The sequence below is a fragment of the Hyla sarda genome, chromosome 6 (genome assembly GCF_029499605.1).
Source record: "Hyla sarda isolate aHylSar1 chromosome 6, aHylSar1.hap1, whole genome shotgun sequence".
Classification (NCBI taxonomy): Eukaryota; Metazoa; Chordata; class Amphibia; order Anura; family Hylidae; genus Hyla; species Hyla sarda.
The window spans coordinates 288,893,419-288,917,692 of NC_079194.1; the positions used below are offsets into that span (position 1 = coordinate 288,893,419).

A 24,274-nucleotide genomic window follows, 5' to 3' on the forward strand; every position below is an offset into this window, starting at 1 on the left:
ACTAATGAAATATATATATAATCAAAGGGCCTTTTAGTTGTGATAGTTAATATGCATTCTATTTAGTACTGTGTGATTGCCAGACAGTTCCCGTATGAATAAACATTGCTCTAATATTAACAATGGTTTTATGTGTCGCGGCACTTTTTACTTCTGTCCACCAAAAAATCCCTGACAGTTTGAAACTGTAAATTTTGGAAACAATTCCTATTGATAGTCCTAATAGGTTTCAAAAATTGATAAATCGCGAGTTATATTGGATTTTTAAAATATGTACGTTATCTCCGCATGGGCTGAATGAGACCATTGAGAACTCACGCTGAAGTAATATAGTTAATATAGTTTTTTTTTTGCTTTTATATGTTTATTATTACATAAGTCTGTATTTGTTTTATATATTGTATATTGTTTTTATGGATGTATTTGGCTGGTAAATTTGTTTGTAATGTAATGGGTTAACATCAGAGTTAACACCAGTAAAGGGTTAACGGGGTACTCAACTGGAAAACATTTTTTTTTTTTTATCAACTGGTACCAGAAAATTAAACAGACTTGAAAATTACTTCTATTTTAAAATCTTAATCCTTCCAGTACTTATCAATTTCCTTATGCTCCACAGGAAGTTCTTTTCTTTCTGAATTTCTTTTCTGTCTGACCACAGTGCTCTCTGCTGACACCTCTGTCCATCTCAGGAACTGTCCAGAACAGCATATGTTTGCTATGAGGATTTGCTCCTGCTCTGGACAGTTCCTGACATAGACAGAGGTGTCAGCAGAGAGCATTGTGGTCAGACTGGAAAGAAATTAAAAAAGAAAAGAACTTCCTGTGAAGCATACAGCAGCTCATAAGTACTGGAAGGATTAAGATGTTTTAATAGAGGTGATTTACAAATCTGTTTAACTTTCTGGCACCAGTTGATTTAAAAAAAATGAATTCCAGTGGAGTACCCCTTTAATATCAGCGACTATATATATGTTCCCATAATCCTTTGTCTTTATGCCTGATGAAGCGCCAAGGCGCGAAACGCGTTGCATGTTGGGAATAAACCTCAGTTGCTTTACCTGTTACTTGTGGTCTCTCAGCCCCTGAAGTATTCCATTCCTTCTTGGAGGATCCTAGTTTTTATCTTGCTCTATATGTGGAAAGGCGGGAGTGAGACTGATTATCTACACCTAAATTGTGCTGGGGCTCGCACAACTCCCACCGGTTTATTGTGGTTTTCACAGTAATACACTATGGAGCGCTCTTTCTGTTTGTTTTTATGTCAGGAATTGTCCAGTACAGGGGAGGTTTGCTATGGGGATTTGCTCCTACTCTGGATAGTTCCTGACATGGACAGAGGTGTCAGCAGAGAACACTGTGGTCAGGCAGAAAGGAAATCCAAAAAGAAAAGAATTTCCTCTGTAGTATACAGCAGCTGATAAGTACTGGAAGGATTAAGATTTTTTTTTTTTTTTTTTTAATAGAAGTAATTTACAAACCTGTTTAACTTTCTGGCACCAGTTGATTTAAAATAATATTTTTCCACCGGAGTAACCCTTGTATAGGAAACAATCGTAGTTGTTGAAGTTTGGATGGAAGCGTAAAGAGTTAATACCCCACGCACGCCAGTAAGTGCAGCTTGCCTGTCCGCACTGATACTAGATGATGCTCCGTGAACTTTAAGAAAGATTATATGGTTCAGAAACATATCAAAAGATATTTGTGGCAACCAGCAGTTATATGGCTGTCAGGCTCTGATATGCTGTTCATCCCACTCATGGGCAGTCAGCGTAGTCGTGCTTTATGTCAGTGACAGCTGATAACTTTCACCAGGCAGCACACACCACCTTCTGTCTCCTTGTATTAAAGGGAACCGGTCATGACTCTCATGCTGCCTGAACTACAAGATATCAGAACGGTCACCGGTGGCTTCTACCTGCCCCACTGGCCTTGATTGAAAGACCTCTCCATATACCCAAACAAGGAGAGATCTATCAATCAAGGATTGTTGGGCAAGGAGAAGATACGAGGGACCCGCCCCAATGACTCATGGATCAGGCAGCATGAAAGTGATGACAAGTTCCCTTTAAAGGAAAACTGTCAGCTTGCTCCCCTCGTGGTACTGACTGGTAGTGCAGGGGACGCTGATCAGTTTGATGCCTACCGTGCCCGGATCGGCCCCGCCATTCGGCCGAAATCTTCTATTTTCTGTGTATGCTAATTAGGTGCTAACTGGCACAGGCGGGATTACTGGCACTCTGACGTCAGCGCCGCTCGTCTGCAGAGCCACCCAGCTCATCAATATTCCTCCCCTCCCTCTTCATTACAGAGTGGGGAGAAGAGGGAGAGGCGGAGGGAGGGGAGGAATATTGATGAGCTGGGTGGCGCTGCGGATGAGCGGCGCTGACGTCAGAGTGCCAGTTACCCCGCCTGTGCCAGTTAGCACCTAATTAGCATTTACAGGAAAACGAAGATTTCAGCGGGGCGGATCCGGGCACGGTAGGCATCAAACTGATCAGCGTCCCCCGCACTACCAGCCAGTACCGCTGTTTAGTGCGGGGGGAGCAAGCTGACACCTTCTGGAAAGGTCTGAATAAACAGACAACAAGGAGTTACCGTTCCCCCCCCGTGTCAGACTGTACATGTACATGTATTCACTCAGAAATAGATACTTAAAGGGGTATTCTGGCCTTAGACATCTTATCCCCTAAGGATAGGGGATAAGATGTCTTATCAAGGGGGGTCCCGCCGCTGGGACCCCCTGTAATCTCGGTACAGCGCCTACAAATCTGTGCCAGGTGCGGCTCCCGAGACAGAGATGTGATGTCACGCCACGCCCCTTTGTGTCATCGCGCCATGCCCGCTTGTGTTGTCACGCCACGCCCCCTTCATTCATGTCTTTGGGAGGGGGCGTGGCGTCCGCCACGCCCCCTCCCAAAGACATGAATGAAGGGGGTGTGCCGTGACGTCACAAGGGGGTGTGGTGTGAAATCACATCTCCGTCTCGGAAAACCAGCATTTCCGAGACTGAAGCAGCACCCGGCATGATCCTTTTGGATAGGGGATAAAATGTCTAATGGTGGAATACCCCTTTAATATAATAATAATCATAATTACTGCATTCCAAGTCCTGACTGTCTTGCATTCTACATCTGTTTCCAGCCATAATATGCGGGTCATGGTGTCATTGCAGCTACTGGTGTTTAGCAGAAGATGCTAGACAGTATAATTTATGGTAATCTGAATGCCATCCCTTAGGGGCTCTGGAATCTGCTGCCTGAGGTGAGATACTCATCTCGCCTCATGTCAGATATGGCCCTGCAGAGATATAGCACATATATATATGCAGTGTCCCGGCAACAGGTCTACTTGCTACTGAAGAAAATACGTAGTCATTTGGCTGTAGATTAAGATCAGTCTATATGGGTACTGTACGTCAGAACATGTCTAACGTGTATTGTATTTCTCCATGTTACTTGTCATGAGCAGACAATGTAGAAAAGAATACTACATGTTCTTTCTTTTTTCTCTATGGAACTCCCCTAAAATACCAGATACCGACGGACCCCATTCAAGTCAATAGGAGTTGTCGTGACCCGGTGAAGTCAGTTGTGCTTCATCCTGTTTAGGGTCCGTTTGGCACAAAAAAAGAAGAAAAAAAAGACCCTTACCCCTTACGGACTGTGAACAGTTGGGGCCCAATGACCTTGTGAACTTAGCCTTATTCCTGCGTCGGCGTGTGAAACAATCCAAGTTAAGCTGTAAGTCTGGTCAGCCCGTGTCGTTCATGGTTATTCTCACGATATTGTGTAAATAGATTTACACCCAGCTGCCATCAGTCCCAGACGAACGGACACCTTTACAATCCTTAATCTGCCCCTGAGAGGGAAGGTGTGAGAGTATTAAAAAAAAAAAAGCCCTCTTGCAATCAGTGTTCCCTCTAAGGTATGTGTTCTGTAACTGTGGTGAACCGCAGGTGTGTGGCGGTGGCAGGACCACGGATGTAGCGGTGTAAGTGGTGGGATCAGATGGTATTAACCCCGGAGGCAAGATGTTGTTAACCCCTTGTGTTCGTGACGCCAGTGTGGTTTTAGGGTTCCGGAATACCACGCGCCCGGCTTCTCTGCTATCCCAGTAGCTAGTAGTGAAATGAGAGTCCACAACCAGTTATGGTCAAACGGAGGCTTTACTGAGTATAAGACAGATGGAATTATCTTCACAGCTAAGGCCAGATTTCCCAGAGAGGTGGCCAGGACCCAGAGGACCTCGCAGCTTGCTGGACCAATATGCTTGTAATTAACTTGACTTGAGATTGGACTTGACTATATGCAGGACTTGACTAGTTTCAGTGACAGCAGACATAGACTTGAGACTTACTGGAATGACTGTAGCTTTTGGGGTCTTCCAGATGCTGATCACTTGCCCTGAGATCTCTGGTGATTGCTGTCTCAGTAAAGACTGATGGTACAAGAGAGTGAACTGTAATGGCCGTCCCTTTATATAGTGGGGGGGCTGGACTAAAGTCCATTGGTCATAGGTTAAGCTGGTGCTTTCTGGGAGAACATGTGACAACATAACGTAACGTGACAATCACCCAGGTCCTTGAGACCTCCCACAGGTCCTCTGCTCTATCTATACATTAGGAGATTGTCTATGTATTAAACTGATATACACAACATTCTGGAACAACAGGGGGGGACCTTGCAGGGGAGCCCCCAGGTCACTGAGGGACTCAACCTGACAGGGCCTAAAGGTAGTACAGTACAGAGTTTTGCTCAAGTCCACACGTGTGTCTGGCTACTGTAATTCACACTAACACACCTGCATACACTACTCCCATACGAATGTCCAGGGGTCATAGGCCACGCTATGCGTGCAAACTCCCATACACATAGGTTATTGAGGCCACAATGGAGGTGCCTAGAGTCCAGCTATTTTCCCGAGTGAAATTCCGCTCGGAAAATACATTCTGTAGTGTGAACGAGCCCCTTAGTGCTCACATGAACAAGCCCCTAGTGCTCAAAGTTTTTAGTCAATATTTCCAGCTATTAAAAACAGTCATATTTTGTCTAAAAATACAATGTGTGAACATAGCAGGGTTCATACCGTGTTTACCTGGTAAATCATAGATATACATTGGTATCTGTATAAGGGATGCCGGCATATACCACATATTACTGGCAACAGCACCATAATTATTATTATTTTTTTCAAACATTGTTTTTATTAGCGTATAAAGACACTATTTTTAAACCTATAACAAAGGTAATAGAGGGTTACTACCGGAGTGAAGGCATCAATTGTGCTATATTATTAGCCTAAAAGTAGTGAAATGTAGCTATGTTCAGGGCATAAAAATGAAAGCCGATACGCTATGGTATATGCCAGCATCTCTTTTGACAGGATGTTGAATTGTGCATTCTGCCAGAGTGTGTCCCATCAGTGCTGTAGTCACTTATACGGTTACGTTTAGTTAAAGGGGTATTCTGGCGATCTCGGGGGGGGGTCCCGTCACTGGGTCCACCCGCGATCTCCGTGCAGCACCCCTCCATTCATGTCTATGGGCCGTCACGCCCCCTTCCATAGACATTAATGGAAGGGGCGTGGCATGGCGTCACAAGGGGGGGCATCACCAGGGGGCGTGGTGTGACGTCACTTCTCCAGTCCCGGCAACACAGAGGTTTCCGAGACTGGAGCAGTAGCTCCGCATTGAATGTGGGTGCTGCACGGAGATCGTTTGGGGTCCCAGTGGCAGCCCCCTGCGATCAGACATCTTATCTACTACCTTTGGCCGGGATACCCCTTTAAACAACTCCCAGCATACCCTTACCACTGCTTAGATCATACTGGGAGCTGTAGTTTAATGTGGTAAAAACTTCTTTAGCCCTTTCCCCTTACTTGGCGATTGGTATATTTGATTATCAAAGTCCAAAAATTAGAATATATTGTTCTTTTTTTTGCCTAGGTTCCCACTACTGTCAGAGGATCGGCACCTCCATTGGTTGTCTTGGCAGATCTGACAGGAAGAATAATGCTGCATAAGTTGCAATTTTGTAACATCCACACAAAACCCGATGGACTTTATTATATGGGGCCACTAAGCCCTTTACTGCCCCTACTGCTCCGAGATGTACCCATTTACCCCTTTAATCACCAATGATGTGCCTACTAACCTTATTACTGATCCAGATCGTTAGAGATGCCCTAAATTTAGATAGCTTAGAACTAGACTAGATGTTGTTACATGGCACTGTATGGTGGTTCTATTATAACACTATATGGTACAGTATGGGGGTATTATTTAGGCACTAAATTGCACTGTTATGTGTTCAGTCTATGGCACCAATATACGCTCACTGCAAAATACTGTTACATTGCACTGTATGGTAGTAATATTATGCTACTATTTGGCACAGTATGGTGGCATTATTTAGGTACTAAATTGTCCTGTCATGTGTTCACTCTATGGCACCAATATACACTTACTGCATAATATTGTTACATGGCACTGTATGTCACAGTGTGGTGGCATTAAATAGGCATTATATGGCACTACGTTATATGACATCATTATATGGTTACTGCTTAGTGCTATTATTTGGCATGGTATTACTTATGCACTGTATGACACAATATGGCGGTATTAATTAGGCATTATATGGCACTACATGTTCACTCTATCACATCATTATATGGTTACTGTTTAAAGGGGTTATCCAGGAAAAAACTTTCAACTGGCTCCACAAAGTTAAACAGATTTGTAAATTACTTCTATTAAAAAATCTTAATCCTTTCAGTACTTATGAGCTTCTGATGTTAAGGTTGTTCTTTTCTGTCTAAGTGTTCTCTGATGACACCTGTCTCGGGAAAGCTCAGTTTAGAAGAGGTTTGCTATGGGGATTTGCTTCTAAACTGGGCGTTTCCCGAGACAGGTGTCATCAGATAGGACTTAGACAGAAAAGAACAACCTTAACTTCAGAAGCTCATAAGTACTGAAAGGATTAAGATTTTTTAATAGAAGTAATTTACAAATCTGTTTAACTTTCTGGAGCCAGTTGATATATAAAAAAAAGTTTTTTTCCTGGATAACCCCTTTAATGCTATTATTTGGCACTGTATGGTGGTATTATTTATGCACTATATGGCACAGTTAGGCTAGGTTCACTCTAAGGAATTTCAGTGGAGCCAGCACCGACTGAACCAGTCTGCATTAGGACCGCGTGTACAATGCCCTAGATGGCAATTTATTCCAGGCAGATTCCGCCGAAAGAATAACTGAGATCAATTTCTGCAAATGGAAACACCGTCACGGAAATTCCGCAATGTACATTGTGCTAAGGAATAACAGTGACAGCAATTGGATTCTGCTGCACCGGAATTTCCAAGCGTAATTTCTGAGCAGAATTCAACTCGGAAATTCCATAGTGTGAACCTAGCCTTATGTGTTCACTCTACCACAACATTGTATGGTCACTGGAAAGTACTGTTATCGGGCACTATAAGGCAGCGTGATTTAGGCACAACTAGGGCTGGGCGGTATACCGGTTCATAACGAATACCGAAACTTTTGTGCTGCACGATATGAATTTTAACCCATACCGCAATACCGGTTTGGCCCCTCCCCCTCGGGAATGAACGAATTGTCAGCCCAGCGCTGCGCTGTCCCCACATCGGGGAACTAATCCTATGTGACCCGCGAGCTGTTCTGCTCTGCCCCCCCCAATTAATTATCAGCCCAGCGCTGTCCCCATCAGAGTACTACTCACATGTCACCCTCATGCGCTGCCCTCCTCATCCTGTTTGTTGCGGCCGCCAGCGCTGACACTCTATACCAGTGGTCTCCAACCTGTGGACCTCCAGATGTTGCAAAACTACAACTCCCAGCATGCCCGGACAGCCAACGGCTGTCCGGGCATGCTGGGAGTTGTAGTTTTGCAACATCTGGAGGTCCGCAGGTTGGAGACCACTGCTCTATACTGTGCCCGGGCTACAAAAAATAAACAAAATAAACTTTAACTCACCTCCCGTTGGTCCGGTACCGGCCTCACTTGTTTCCTGGGGACGGGAACGTCGGAGAGCCGTCGGCCTATCACCGGCCGCAGCGATGTTCCGCCTCGGCCGGTCATAGGCTGAGCCCACTGTCATGTAAGAAGCCGGCTCCTTACATGACAGTGGGCTCAGCCTATCACCGGCCGAGGCGGAACATCGCTGCGGCCGGTGATAGGCCGACGGCTCTCCGACGTTCCCGTCCCCAGCGTAAGGCCGACGTAGGTGCATTAAAGTATATTTTGTTTACCTTCTGCAGCCCGGGCATAGGGATGCCGAACAGTATAGAGTGTCAGCGCCGGCAGCCGCAACAAACAGGACGAGGAGGGCGGTGTGAGTATTTACCCCGATGGGGATGTGGGCTGATAATTAATATTGGGGGGGAGGGGGGGGGGGTGCTAGGAAATACCGTTATATACCGTGGAACCGCCAAAAGTATACAGTGATACACACATTTGGTCATACCGCTCAGCCCTATGCACAACCGTATGTTTCTTTATAAATGCCAGATGTCCCTCTACTCCCCACGTTTGCGCCATTTTTTATTCTGCGAGCTCCCCAATACTACTTGAAGCTATAGAGACAGGTACCTTCCTCTGCACTATGTTCCGTCACGTGAAGATCCTGTTGCCGAGTTATAAATAAACTCTTTAAAAAGGGGGCCGCTCCGAATCAGGGAGCTCCTCGCCATTAAAGCGGTAATGATGCGACGGAGATGAAAATACACGCAGATCTGCCGAAGTGTTTTGTCTCTGTAAGTGAAATAAAACTTTAATCCACTGAGTGCATAAAGCTTTTAAGCAGCCTCTCTGATGCCCCAACTCCAATTCCTAGTCAGGGACATTGAGGTTATTTGAGCTGGTGACTGGCTCTGGGGACGTCGCAGACATCAGCAATGGAGGTTCTACCAGCGGCGGAGACAGAACAGCCTGTAATCGCGATAAGAACTCTGAAATAACACCGGGAACATGCTCTAGGAAGATTATGTCTCTATATTAAAAATATTAACACGATCTGTGAATTATTCATACCTAAAGATTCCTCGGTAGCGAAGTTTCTTCGAGGGATAATATACCTTAAAGGAGTAGTCCAGTGGTGATTCAGTGGTGAGCAACTTATCCCCTATCCTAAGGATAGGGGATAAGTTAAGATTGCGGGGGGTCCGACCGTTGGGGCCCCCCGAGATCTCCTGTATGGAGCCCCGACAGCCGGCGGGAAGGGGGCGTGTCGACCTCCGCACGAGGCGGCGGCCGACACGCCCCCTCAATACAACTCTATGGCAGAGCCGAAGCGCTGCCTTCGGCAATCTCCGGCTCTGCCATAGAGATGTATTGAGGGGGCGTGTCGGCCGCCGCTTCGTGCGGGGGTCGACACCCGCTATCTCGGCGGAGAGCCGGGTCCCCGTACAGAGAGATCGCAGGGGGCCCCAGCGGTCGGACCCCCCGCGATCTCAAACTTATCCCCTATCCTTAGGATAGGGGATAAGTTTTTCACCACTGGACTACCCCTTTAAATAAACTTTCCATTTTATTTTATGTGATGTCCCAGTACAGGACATGGTCCTGTACTACCCTTAGGCCCTGTCAGGTTGAGTCCCTCAGTGACCTGGGGGCTCCCCTGCAAGGTCTCCCCCTGTTGGTTTTATAAAGGTGTTTATATCACTTTAATGCCTAGACAGGATCCCTATGAATAGATAGTATAGAGCAGTGGTTCTCAACCTTTTTGGCTGAGTACCCCTTGACAGCCAATTCCCAAAAAATTGTACCCCCATATTAGAGACATTTTGTAATGATTATAGTATAATTCATATGCTTTACTTTCCTCTATAACAAGCCCCCCTCTTCCTCTCCCTATCTCCCCATTCCCCCAATTTACAGGTGAGGTCTTCTCTAACCGGAGTTGTTTACTTTTCTTCACTATCTGGCCTAGACCGCCATTAAGATTTCTCCCATGCAAGACTTCTCCACAGAACCAGCCAAACAAACATTGTAGGCTCCTTTCTGCAGTACAATACCCACCAATTTACAAACTCCCCATGTTTATTGTCACACACAGTAATAGTACCCACGTTGCGTCCCCATAAAGTTGTTAGGCCCCCTCTGTGCCCCCAAATACAGCTGTAGGCCCCCAAACTGCCCCCATATATAGTTGTAGGCCACCATACTGTCCCACTTTGGTGCTCCACTGCTCCTCTGGTATTGTTATGGCTCATAGCAGTAGGTCCCCGGTCTGCAGGGGCAGTGGAGCAACAAAGCTGATGGTAGTTACTGCCCACAGCAGCCCAGTGCCCGCGCTTCCCCTTTACTGTCCTCCTGCTCCGCTCCTCCGTGCAGTGACGGCAGCCTACCATTTATTTCAAAGTGGTCCAGACCAGTAACCAGTGGATTTTTTTCAAGTACCCCCTGGAGAAATGCTAAGTACCCCTGGGGGTACTTGTACCCCAGGTTGAGAACCACTGGTATAGAGGACCTGTGGGAGGTCTCAAGGACCTGTGTAAGCTGTCACATGTTGTGTTATGTTGTTACATGATTTGTTGTCACATGTTCTCCCAGAGGGCACCAGCTTAACCTATGGGTCATAGGTTAAGCTGGTGCCCTCTGGGAGAAAAATCCAGCTTGACCAATGGGCTTTAGTCCAGTCCCCCACTATATAAAGGGGCGGCCATTACCATTCTGTCTCTTAGCTCTTTTGCTACCAGCTTCTGCTGCATGAAGTTCAGTCTTTGCTGAAACAGCAACCCCCAGAGAACTCAGGGCAAGTGATCAACATCTGGAAGATCCCAAAAGCTACAAGTCTCTCCGGTAAGTCTCAAGTCTATGTCCGCTGTCACTGAAGCTAGTCAAGTCCTGCACATAGTCAAGTCAAGTCTAATTCCAAGTCAAGTTAACTACAAGTATATTGGTCCAGCAAGCTGCGAGGTCCTCTGGGTCCTGGCCACCTCTCTGGGAAATCTGGCCTTAGCTGTGAAGATAATTATACTCAGTAAAGCCTCCGTTTGACCATAACTGGTTGTGGACTCTCATTTCACTTCTAGCAATTGGGATAGCGGAGAATCCGGGCGTGTGGTGTTCCGGAACCCGAAAACCACACTGGCGTCACGAACACTAGGGGTTAATATATATAGAAATAAAGAACAGCTCACCGCCCTGTGGATTCTTTGAAATGGAGGAACTTCAGTTGTTTCTAGGAAGCACGGAACAGGTAGCCAAGCCGCATACTTGGTGTGAACATGTACTTAAAAATTGTGCAAATTTCCAGCTCCCAAAAATTATATCATATAAAAGTGCAAAATTAATTTCACATGATTAAAAATGATGAAAAATTGAAAACCAAAATAGGTGGCTTTAAAAGCATAGCAGAAACGCCTGGGCGTTTCTGCTATGCTTTTAAAACCACCTATTTTGGTTTTCAATTTTTCATCATTTTTAATCATGTGAAATTAATTTTGGACTTTTATATGATGTAATTTTTGGGAGCCGGAAATTTGCACTATTTTCGTTAAGGACTAGGGGTTAATACCATCCAGCCCCCGGGGTTAATACCATCTGAGCCCACCACTCTCACCACCACACCCGTGGTCTCGCCATTCACCCGGTGGTTCACTACATTTATCTCAGTCAAAAACTTTTGGTAACTGTGAAAATTATCATCTATCTATCGTCTAAATCATCATCTGTGTATTTTTACCTGGTGAATTTTAGGAAATGTTATCAGTATTTTAATTCCAACACAACCCCGCCAATGCGATCAATAAGAACAATAAGAGCATAGTTGAGTATACCGACTTGCAGGGCAAAGCAAAATAGGCAGCCACCTAGAGCACCCACTTGATGGGGGCGCCAATCTGCCTGCTGCAATAAAGTCAGCCAGCATCCCAAGGACCTGCCCATGCGAAGCACCTGCCCATCAAGCAAAACCCAGCCACGCTACCCCCACCCCACCAGTACTATAATAATCAGCTTTTTTCAGCCTGTTGGGGGAGCGCAGCGCCACCTCTGAGGCAGACAGGGGCAATCACTAAGGTCAGGTCCGTCCAACATCCTGACCGCGCGCGCACCTCCATACATTGGGAGGAGCCAATGGGCAGGGTCAAGGGGCGGCAAAATTAGCTTTCCCCTAAGTACTGGAAGGGTTCAGATTTTAAAATAGAAATAATTTACAAATCTGTATAACTTTCTGGCACCAGTTGATTTGAAAATATTTTGTACAGGTCCCATTGACCCCTCCCCTTTTTCTGTTGCCCTAAGGCAGTGTTTCCCAAGCAGGGTGCCAGACTTGCATTGAGTGAGCGTGGCGTAACGTCACAAGCCCCACAGCCCGCATCCTCAGTTCGAAAAAAAATCCTCCGAACGCTGGGGTAAGGGAGTACCCCTGTAAAGGGGTACTCCGCTGTCCTGTGTCGGAAGCTCCGCTCCCCAGCGTCCGGAAGTTTATTGTTCCGGACGCTGAGTGCGGGCTTCCGTCTTCAGGGCCGCCCCTCGTGATGTCACGCCCGCCCACTTCGTGATGTCACGCCCACCCCCTCAGCGAAAGTCTATGGGAAGGGGGCGCGATGGATGTCACGCCCCCTTCCCATAGACTTTCATTGAGGGGGCGGGAGTGACGTCACGAAGAGGGCGGGAGTGACGTCATGAGGGGCAGCCCTGAACACGGAAGCCCGCACACAGCGTCCGGAACAATAAACTTCCGGACGCTGGCAAGCGGAGCTTCCGACACAGGGCAGCGGAGTACCCCTTTAAGCCAGTTCTTCCCCTATTTGCAGGATAGAGTCAAGCTGGCCAATGGACTCCTTCAACATTGGCAAAGGTCCTTGAGACGTTGTTGCAGGTGCCATCAGGGCCTTACACAAGACCCGTCATGCTTTGTATGGATCCACATTCCTATTCTTTCGAGTGTCTACCTCAGGCCCTTTTTATTCTTTGGCTCTTCTCCACAGTTCTCTATATTATAACAATGTGATTGCTTTAGTGTTTTGACTATTAAAGATTTAATAAACTCAAATTGATCATAAAATATCAATGAAAAAAAAAAAAAACACAACATCTCAAAGTCAACATCCGCCTGTCAATATAGTCTGAGATGTCGCATTATATGTGCAATACATGTTACCACCAGATCCATGAATAAAACATCATTTTAATGGAGTTTCCAGATGACTGATATGATTTATTAATGTTTACAGGATGGCTATAGAGTTTGTACTGATGCTAATTTTTACGCCTTGTATTGTTATTTTTAAAGTATCTGCTGAAATGAAATGCAGAAATGAGAGAGAAAGAGGAATTAAATGAAAACAATGGGTTATCCTTATAATAGACAATCAATATTAGATTGGAAGGGGTCCGACCCCCGACACCCCTGATGATCAACTGTTTGAAGAAGCCACAATGCTCGCAAAAAACTTATAGGGGATCTCCGACGCGGCACCCCAGTCATCCAGTGCACGTAGCGAACTCCGCTCCGTGCCGGATGACGAGTGATCACAGCCGTCATGCCCCCATCCATTCATGTCTATGGGGGGAGGCGTGACGGCTATGTACTAGTCATCATGCCTCCCCCATAGACATGAATCATGAATGGAGGGGGCGTGATGGGACGTCACAAACAAGGAAGCTCCAAGCTTCCGTGTTAAGAACGCCGTGGAAATTTGGGGGGGGGGGGGGGTCCCCGGCCGCCAGACCCCACCTATCAGACATCCTATCCCCTATCCTTTCAATAGGGGATAAGATGCCTAGGGGTGGATAACCCCTTTAAGTTTTCTTCAGATCTCATTAGTGTATATGATGGTAGATAGAGATCTAAACGCACAGTAAAAAGATAGTAAAACAAACATTAGTATAGCAACTTGTGGGAGATAAGCTCCATAGAGCCAGGCAATAATGGCAAAACAGCCATCAGTGACGATGAAGTAATAGTTCAAACAGGGCTTTTCATGTCTTTAACCTCTTAAAGGGTACCTCTCATCAAAAAAACTTTTGATATATTATAGATTCATGTATGCAGAATAACTTTACAATTGCATGTTATTAAAAAATATGCTTCTTTCTATTTAATTTTCCACTTTGAAGAAATGACCACTAGGGGTCTCCCTACCAGTCCTGGCAGCAAGCATTTCAGACTCTGGAGTCCTAAACTATACGAGCTGCCAGTCTGCTTTGTTCACAAAGGAGAACACTCAGAGCTGCCAGCCTGCTTTGTTCACAGCCTGTTTGGCTGTGAACAAAGCAGGCTGGCAGCTCTGAGTGTTTAGGACTCCAGCATGAGTCAGAAATGCTTGCTGACAGGACTGATCGGGAAAAATACAATAGAAAGAAGCATATTTTTCATTAACATGCTATTGGAAAGTTATTCAACATTCATTAATCTAAAATATATCAAAAGTTTATTTGATGAGAGGTACCCTTTAAGGACCAATGACGTTGTGGAACGTCATGGCACCCTGGGCTTTAAGGACCAATGACGTCCCACAATGTCATGGTATTTTCCGGTCCCTGCCACTCGCCGGGCAGAGATCGGAACGGCATGCCTGCTGAAATCGTTCAGCAGGCATGCCGTGCAAATGCCTAGGGGGTCCCGGGACCCCCACTTGTCGGCGATCGCAGAAAATCACATGTCAATTCAAACATGCGATTTTCTCCTATTCCGGGCTGATCGGGTCTCTGGTGACCCGATCACCCGGAAAATAGGGATGCTCGGACCTGTCAGTGACAGGCCCCAGCATCCTGCAGGGTAGGAGTGAGGTCGCAATGCTGCGATCTCCTCCCATCCCCTGCCATTGGTCAGAACTCATTCTGACCAATGGCAGAGCAGGACGGTGGGTTGCCATGGAAACCCCCCGTTCTGCCCACCCCTGAATGTCAGGCAGAACGGGGGAAGAACATGGAGACCGGTACCTGGAGGAGAAGACTTGTGGGGCCCGGCGATCATCGCAGATATTCACCGGAGATCCCGGCTCAGGTAGGGAATCGACGGTGGGGGGGAGAAATGAAACAGAAAGTAAAGTGATTTTTACTGTGGCAACCACTAGGAAGGCCGGACTGTAACTCCCATCATGCCAAGACAGCCAAAGGCTGTCTGGGCATGCTGGGAGTTGTAGTTTAGCAACATCTGGAGGGTCACAGTTTGGGGACCGCTGTTACAGTGGTGCCCAAACTGTAGCCCTCCAGATGTTGCCAAACTACAACTCTCAGCATGCCTAGACTGTCCAGGCATGCTGGGAGTTGTAGTTCTATAACATCAGTCCCTTCAGATTTAGCAATTTTCATAAATTTAAAAAAACTGCTGCTCTACTTTGAAGCCCTCTAATTTTTTCAAAAAGTAAAAATATGTCCATTTTATGATGCCAACATAAAGTGGACATATTGTATTTGTGAATAAAAATAACATTTATTTGGAATATCCAATTGCCTTACGAGCAAAGAGCTTCAAAGTTAGAAAAATGCTACATTTTCAAAATTTTCATGAAATTTTGGAATTTTTCACAAAAAAAGGATGCAAGTAACGCCGAAAATTTACCACCAAAATAAAGTATAATATGTCACGAAATAACAATCTCAGAATCAGAATATTCGGTAAAAGCATCTTAGAGTTATTAATTCTTAAAGTGACAGTGGTCAGATGTGCAAAAAACGCTCTGGTCCTAAGGTGTAAAATGGCCTGGTCCATAAGGGGTAAAAGGGGTATTCCAGGAAAAAACTTTTTTTATATATATCAACTGGCTCCAGAAAGTTAAACAGATTTGTAAATTACTTCTATTAAAATATCTTAATCCTTTCAGCTGCTGAAGTTGAGTTATTCTTTTCTGTCTAAGTGCTCTCTGATGACACGTGTCTCGGGAACTGTCCAGAGTAGAAGCAAATCCCCATAGCAAACCTCTTCTACTCTGTGCAGTTCCCGAGACAAGCAGAGATGTCAGCAGAGAGACAAGAAATATTGGAAGGTTCGGCACTCGGGCCCATTGTGGTGCATGTGGAAAGCTGCAAACTTGGAAGGGAAAGAAATCGCGGCACTCACCGGAATTTTCTGCCGAACGTAATGTGTTTATTTACACAGTGCAATTCATAAAAGGACGCGTTTCGGCCAAAGCCTTACTCAGTCACCTATACCAGTCACTCGACCAAACAGTAGACTTCAATATGTGTACGTCACACAGAGACTGCAAACCTCAGGAATTCCAAGTTTCCAATTTACTCACAGCCTCTCCTGTACACTGAGTTACACCTTTCTTTAGGCCCATTAACAAGTGATCTTCAGCACCTCTGCTGATTTGGGCCCAAACTGAAAACATGGACTGGCCAGAAAGGGAATGAGAGGCCCCACTACCAAACTGCCATCCATTCCCTAAAAATTCAGGCTCAGAACTGACTTAATAAAAAGTCCCTTAGCAGCTATGGTCTGCTAGGGATTTTTACACTATTCAGAGATTTTTCATATCTTACCCAGCTTTCCCTGGATGAGATAACAGGTACCTTGGGGAAATATAGTAATCCCCAACAACCTCTCCTGTCACTTTTTCACACAACTAACAGCCCCAATGCATACTTTTAAAATCATACGGTATTATAGAAACAAGGGCATGTATAAGTGGTGCCAGAATCCAGAAACAAAGAAGCATCTACATACAAAGGAGAGAAATACTATCAGAAATGTTAAAGGGGTACTCTGCTGCTCAGCGTTTGGAACAAGCTGTTCCGAACGCTGGAGCCGGCGCGGGGAGCTCGTGATGTCATACCCCAGCCCCCTCAATGCAAGTCTATGGGAGGGGGCGTGACGGCTGTCACGCCCCCACCCATAGACTTGCATTGAGGGGGCGGGGTGTGACGTTCGGAACAGTTTGTTCCTAACGCTGAGCAGCGGAGTACTCCTTTAATACATGCAGTACAACAATAAGTAAAGAAATGCTGATTGTACCATGTGGCATATAAAGGTGTAGTGCATGTCCCATTCATAGAATATTACCATTAGTGGACAATGTAGTACCTGGTTTATGACCATAACTTCTCTACCACAGACCCCAACACGTGTTTCACCTCACAGACTCTTCAGGGGACACATTTTTGTCCCATGTAGTTGGGACATCAGTTGCAGCTGAAGTGGAAAGTCTATATCCAAGTTCACCACATTCATTATTCCCTTTGTGACATCCGTTTACCAATTGCTATGAACAGCTGACCCTTACAGATGATGACCGTCATTTAGGCTTCAAATGCTGCGATCACCCTCCTGTCAGTCATTTAATTCAACATCGATCGCAGCATTTAAAAGCCTAAATGACAGGGGTTGAATGCATCCGAGGCCCGATTGGCACCCCCACAATGCAATTGTGGGGTGTTGATCAGTCTCCGTGGCAGCCAAGGGCCTTCTTAAAGGGGCTATCCACCATAAGGTGACTTTAGTACTTACCGGCCAGACAGTAGTGGACATGCTTAGAAGGGATTTGTGCTTGTCTTGAGGCTAAATGGCTATGTTGTCATTCCAGTATAACGCTGCTGATTTCATTTTGTGAAATGGCTATTTCCTGTTGCAGTTCCCTCCCTTCAACTACAAGTCCAAGAATTCCTTGTTTGTAAGTGTGGGGTCAGTTTTCTCCCTCTCACACATCAGCCACCATTGAACCACAGGTGTGCTGACTTCCATGCTATGCTGTAATCAACAGACCAGTGTTTTCTAACCAGGGTGCCTCCAGCTGTTGCAAAACTACAAATCACTGCTGAATGATCTCCCTCCCACCAAGCAGTTGCTCCACCTATTGAAGCAGACAGGCTCCTTTGAACACCTGACTAGTGATGTAATGTCTCTGGCCGCACTGCAACCTGGTAAAACCAGAGACGACATTCATTTTGTATACTGTTAAAAATCTGGGCACAGATCACATAAGAATTGCGAGACAAGCCATGAAACACAGGTACAGACACTATATTATGAACTACACTAACTTTACAGCCCCTGTAGCATAGTTAAATAAAAAAAAATCCTGGAATATCCCTTGAAGGCCTCTGTGCCTGTCATGATAGATCTGCCTGTACAGCCTGCCTCTAGCAGAGTGCTGATTCAACTGATCAATGAATTGCAATAGAGCTGTATTGATCAGTATAAGCAATCTGTATTATTAATTGCTTTTAAAAGTCCCCTAGGGAGACTTAAAAAGGGTAAAAAAAAAATGTTTTTTAAATATATCAAATCACCCTCATTTTCCCATTTCAAGAAAGAAATTTTTTTAAACACATTTGGTATTCAAATATAACATTTATGATCCCGATCCTGCACAGTGCAAACAAAAAATATACCAAGCGCCAGAATTGCAGATTTTTGGTTGCAACAATAAAAAGTGATCAAAAAGTCCCATCTACCCAAAATTGTTCTTGTTATAGAATTCTAGGCTTATTTATTTTTATGTTTTTATTGAAGTAGTAAAATAAAACAACTGGTATATAAATCGGGTATCGTTGTATTTGTACAGCCCTACAGAATAAAGATTTACTGTATTGTTTTAGATTCGCAAAATGGAGTTGCAAAATTTTATTTTATTTTCAATTTCATGCCAAAATCAGGCAAAAATTTTAATAAAGTGAAGGGTCAGAATAATACTACAGACATTTTTTTTTCAGACTTTAATTTTTTTTTTTTTTTAAGTTCCGCCCATAAATGTGATGGTCACTCCTACTTTACCGAAAGGTGGGTTTACCAGAATAAAGTTATTGATGGCCTATCCACAATAAATCTCATCAATAGCTAGTGAGGAGCATTTTGCAACTAACTGTATTTTTGCAACAACTGGAGGCACCCTGGTTAGAAAACAATGGTCTTTTGAATGGAAAGCAACTAATTTGTGTTTCAATTGGTGGGGTGGATGATGTGTGTGAGGGAGGAAAGTGACCTCACACTTACAACAAGGAACTATGGGATATGTAGTTTAATAGAAAAACTCCAACAGGACATAGCCAGTTCACAAAAAGCTAGCCAATGCATTATGGTAATCTCACAACATAGCCATTTAGCCTCAAGACAAGCATGGATCCTTACTAAGAATGTCCATTACTGCCTGGCAGGTATGTATCACCTTATGGGACAGGAAAGGAGGACGGGATATGAGGACGGGATATGAGGACGGGATATGAGGACGGGATATGAGGACGGGATATGAGGGCGAGATATGAAGACAAGAGCTTTATTGTTGCTTTTCCTCTCCCACAAGGTTTGGGTAGGAAGAGCGGGAAATGCCGGGTACTCTGCTTATAAAAAAAAAAAAAAAAAAACTTTGATATTACTGTTTTAAGACCACATACACATAAGACATGTATCGGTTGAACCTAACAATTGTGGTGCTGACCATCTGATTTGTATGGCGGCCCCTGGACTCTTACCCTGACAGATGATGAGAAGGATCAAGTAAGTTGTACAGCCATGGCCAGCTTCACACTCTCTACACCAGTGTTTCCCAACCAGGGTGCCTTCAGCTGTTGCAAAACAACATCTCCCAGCATGCCCGCACTCTACACTCTACTACCCTCCTCACTGCCTGTTTACAATTGCTCTACTTGTGGAGGTGTCAGTCTTCACTGTGGTTCTTGCATTCTATTCATGAATCACAAAGCTCCATAAACAATGATATAGGCCCCTTGTAGATGGCGCCACCCATGAGGACCCTCCATTAGTTGTGTAACTGATACATAGAACCGGCGATGTTATCATAGAGAAAACCACATTTCTGGTGCTGCACTTTACAACATCAAATTTAGGAAATGGAATCCGGTAAATAATGAGTATCATAAGTTCATCTCCTAGCAGGATATAGGACGACCCATGGCGACCCCGCCATCCCTTTTCCAGCTCATTACCTGCCAACTGAATAGGTATTCTCCTTCACGGGCACAGATAAAAAGTAGCATAAAAAACCCCACACCTGTCATTTCTGAGAAGGCAGCGTTCTCATAAAAAAGGACCACAGATTAAGCAACACATCAAAGCTTCCAGTTGCCATGGTAACACTGAAATCACACACAAAAAAGAGATATAAACCTAATTAATTTTACGCCACAAGTAACCAAGCGCAGATAGTCCGGAGGGGTCCGGATGTTGCAATTAAGATGGACGCCACCTCAAGTGGGTAACAGCAGGGGAAGTGGGGAGGTAAACCCACAACACCCTGTAATGATGGAGTAGTGAAGTCAGCTGGCGAAACGCGTTGTGTGGGCGTTCTGCGAGGAGCCTGATGAATGAAGGTGGCAAAGACTTAGTTAAAAAGGCCTCAACCGGGCAGATATAGCGCGTAAATGCACAATTAAACAGCAGAGGAGGACGGAGAGATGCAATAAAACCCGTAATTACCACCAGGGTTGGCGAAGGCTGTGCGCTATTTTTACACACACACATATATATATCTTAGAATAATTATATTCATCTAATTTATTTCGACGCGTTTTGTGCTTACTTTTGTTTTGTTTGTGTGTCCTCACAGGATTTTGCAGCTTTGGCATAAATGTTTTTTTTGGATAAGAGAGAGGTGTTATTATTGCCATTATACTTGTATAAAGCAGCGATGTTCGCAGGACTGTCGAGGCACGCTGCCCAGTCAAGCGTAAAATCTATTTTTGGTGTCTGGGGAGAAAGGGATAAGAGAAGTTACACTGAGATTTCCATGTGTTGCAGATGTGGTGAGGAAATCAGGACACGTGGCCTCATGTGCGATTCTTTTTGCATTGTTCCTGACAAGCTGGAAAATGACAGTAATATTTCTTTTTTAGTTGCTATGCGCAAAAGAGTCTTGTTTCGGGCTCTTTGGCTGCGGTTGCGCCCAGTTTCAAGCTGGTGTAGAATTTTGCGACTTTTGGTGCATGCCCCCTTCCAGCCACCTCGCTGCCTCCTTGCTTCCCCTTTGGCGCGATGTATATCCTCAAAAGCCAACCATTTTTGGTTTGCGCACAATGGGGGAGATTTCTCAAAACCTGTGCAGAGCAAAAGTTGATCAGTTGCCCATAGCAACCAATCAGATGGCTTCTTTCATTTTTAAAAAGGCCCTAGAAAAATAATAGAAGCGATCTGATTGGTTGCTATGGGCAACTGGTCAACTTTTCCTCTGCACAGGTTTTAATAAATCTCCCGCAAATCTCTGACTTTTGAGGAAATACATGTGGTACCCGGGTGGTGTAGTGCAGGTAGTAGTAGGGCAGGTGGTAATAGCCCAGGGACAGATGGTAATATAATCCCTTTTAATGTTCGTGACGCCAGGACGTGGTTGTATGGTGTAGGGCACCGCCGACAACCAACCCAGAAACAGCATGTATTAAATGAGAGTCCAAAGCAGGTTTTGAAGCAACTGGAACTTTACTGAAGAAGGCAGTACAGTGACTCCCCAACCTACGATGGCCACGACATACGATAATTTCAACATGCGATGGCCTCTCAGAGGCAGCATCAACATACGATGCTTTTGTATGTCGGGGCCATAGCATAAACGGCTATCCGGCAGCGCAGACTGATTTCAGCTGCCCCCGGATAGCCGTTTACGGTGCCCCGTGTGGTCCGCTGACGATCACTTACCTGTCCTCGGGGCTCTGGACCTTCCTCTTCGGGATCCCCTGCATCGTCGGCGCTCTCCATCGTCGTCATCACGTCGCTGCGCACGCCGTCCCATCATCCAATAGGAGCGGCGTGAATAGCGACGTGATGGTGGCAACGGAGAGCGAGGATGCCGGGGAAGCAGAGGCCTTGCCAGAGCGTCAGGGACACTACAGGGACGCGGTGACAGCGATGGAAGGCGACATCCAAGGCAGCGGTGACGAGCGGTGACGCTCCGGAGTGGCGGGGACACGGGAGTATAACCTACAATACCAGTGGTCTTCAACCTGCGGACCTCCAGATGTTGCAAAACTACAACTCCCAGCATGCCCGGACAGCCGTTGGCTGTCCGGGCATGCTGGGTGTTGTAGTTTTGCAACATCTGGAGGTCCGCAGGTTGTAGACCACTGTCCTATACTTTACATTGCACGGATCCCTCAACATACGATGGTTTCAACAAACGATGGTCCATTTGGAACGGATTACCATCGTATGTTGAGGGACCACTGTATAACAGTCCTTACAGATAGCCAACTTCCACCGGGACACAGGGAACCTCTCAGGCTTGCTTGGACTTGTAGTTATTATAATGATGATGGAGGCCACTGTGCTACTGTTATGACTTTGGTAGGGACAGTAGAGACTTGTAGACATAGATGAGACTTACAGATTAGATGTGGCTGCAGACTTGTAGGCTTTGGCCTAGCTGGACTGGACTGAACTTGTACAGGACTGGTGCTTTACGGTCCAGGAACTGTAAGACCTAGTTCGGAGACTACAGCCCTTTATATATCAGGGGCTGGACTAAAGCCCATTGGTAGCTGGTTGCCTGTGGTTACCTGTGGAACTCTGGTTATCAGGTGATCACATGACCATATCACATGACCTTAGGAAGGTCCTATACAGTTTAAACATCCTAATACCCTTTGCACATAGCTTTATATTCACTGTACAATACTTATAATAAACATATATAATTAATGTACAATAGAAATCATAATAATGACCTAGGGGGACCCTGCAGGAGAGCCCTGTGGACTTGAGGGACTCTACCTGAGGGGACTTTAGTGACTGTACAGAACCACGTTCTGTACCGGGACACGACATACGCAAATCAGGTGTATTGGGGGCGGAGATCTCGAGATGTGAAGTTGGGGATCTCGAGATCCCAGCCCCCAATACACCTGATTGGTAAAGGGCCGGGCACGTGACTCTCTCCACAGCAACAAATCCTAGCAACCCTGCGCTAGATGCGATCGCAGCCCTGGACACGCATTCACACAGCGCCTGACACTGAGACTTCGCACAAATGCTTCTTTAGGGTAGGGTCACACATAACGGATTCGCAGCATATTTTAAGGCGTGGATCCACTGATGACCGACACAACAGTGTGCCTCCTGCTGTGAAGCAATCCGCCGCTACTAGCAGACACACAGGGACTTGCAAGTTGCAGCGTGCATGTGCGGCGACTCTAAGGTCTGCTTGTACTGGCGGATTTCTGCTATGAGCAGACAACGCAGGCACAGCAGGAGGCACACTTTATGGTCAGTCATCAGCGGATCTGCAGCGTAAAATGCGCTGCGGATCCGTTACGTGTGACCCTACCCTTAGGGAACCTGTCAGCTCTATTTGCTGCTGAGACACTGTTGGGCTATGTTCACACTACGTAATACACTGGCCACAATATACATATACAAGATGACCACATATAACTCTGACCTACAAATGAAACGCCGTGTGACACACCATCCATAACCAGATTGTCCGGTGTACAGTGATCCCTCAACATACGATGGTAATCCGTTCCAAATGGACCATCGTTTGTTGAAACCATCGTATGTTGAGGGATCCGTGCAATGTAAAGTATAGGACAGTGGTCTACAACCTGCGGACCTCCAGATGTTGCAAAACTACAACACCCAGCATGCCCGGACAATGCTGGGAGTTGTAGTTCTGCAACATCTGGAGGTCCGCAGGTTGAAGACCACTGGTATTGGAGGTTATACTCACATGGCCCCGCCGCTCCGGACCGTCAATACTCGTCACCACTGTCCAGGATGTCACCCTCCACCGCTGTCGCCGCGTCCCCGGGGTGTCCCCGAAGCTCTGCTTCCCCGCTCTCCGTCACCGCCATCACGTCGCTACGCACGCCGCTCCTATTGGATGACGGGACGGCGTGCGCAGCGACGTGATGACGATGGAGAGCGCCGACAAAGGAGGGGATTCCGAAGAGGACGCGCCAGGGGCCTCGAGGACAGGTAAGTGATCGTCAGCGGACCACATGGCTATCCGGTGGCAGCTGAAGCAGTCTGCGTTGCCGGATAGCCGTTTATGCGATGGCCCCGACATAAAAAAGCATCGTATGTTGATGCTGCCTTCAACATGCGATGGCCTCTGAGAGGCCATCACATGTTGAAATTATCGTATGTCGGGGCCATCGTAGGCCGGGGGGTCACTGTATATGAATGGAGAGAACATCATTGCGTGTGAAGGTACCTTGTTATTCTCTTGCGCAGTGCGGTAATATAATTTTATTGCAGCTCCAGTTATAAACATTTCCTAGGACCTAAGGGACACTTGCCAATTGTTACATTCATCGCTCCTACATAGAGAAGACAATGAACGCTAATGTAATATTAAATAAGAGATTATTTGTATCATGATGGAAATTAGACCGGCAATTACAAG

At 45.8% G+C, this 24,274-nt stretch overlaps 1 protein-coding gene across 4 annotated transcripts in view; it reads right to left on the reverse strand.

The window, feature by feature from the left end:
• CHRM4 (cholinergic receptor muscarinic 4) overlaps positions 1–24,274 on the reverse strand; it is a 183,021-nt gene that overhangs the window by 16,059 nt on the left and 142,688 nt on the right. Inside the window, exon 1 of one of the 4 annotated variants that reach the window (XM_056527653.1) lies at positions 22,253–22,399. The exons of the other annotated variants lie outside the window; for them this stretch is intronic. The gene's annotated coding sequence lies outside the window, so the exon portion shown is untranslated. Of the gene's footprint in view, positions 1–22,252; positions 22,400–24,274 lie in introns of those variants that run through there. 4 annotated transcript variants of the gene reach the window in all.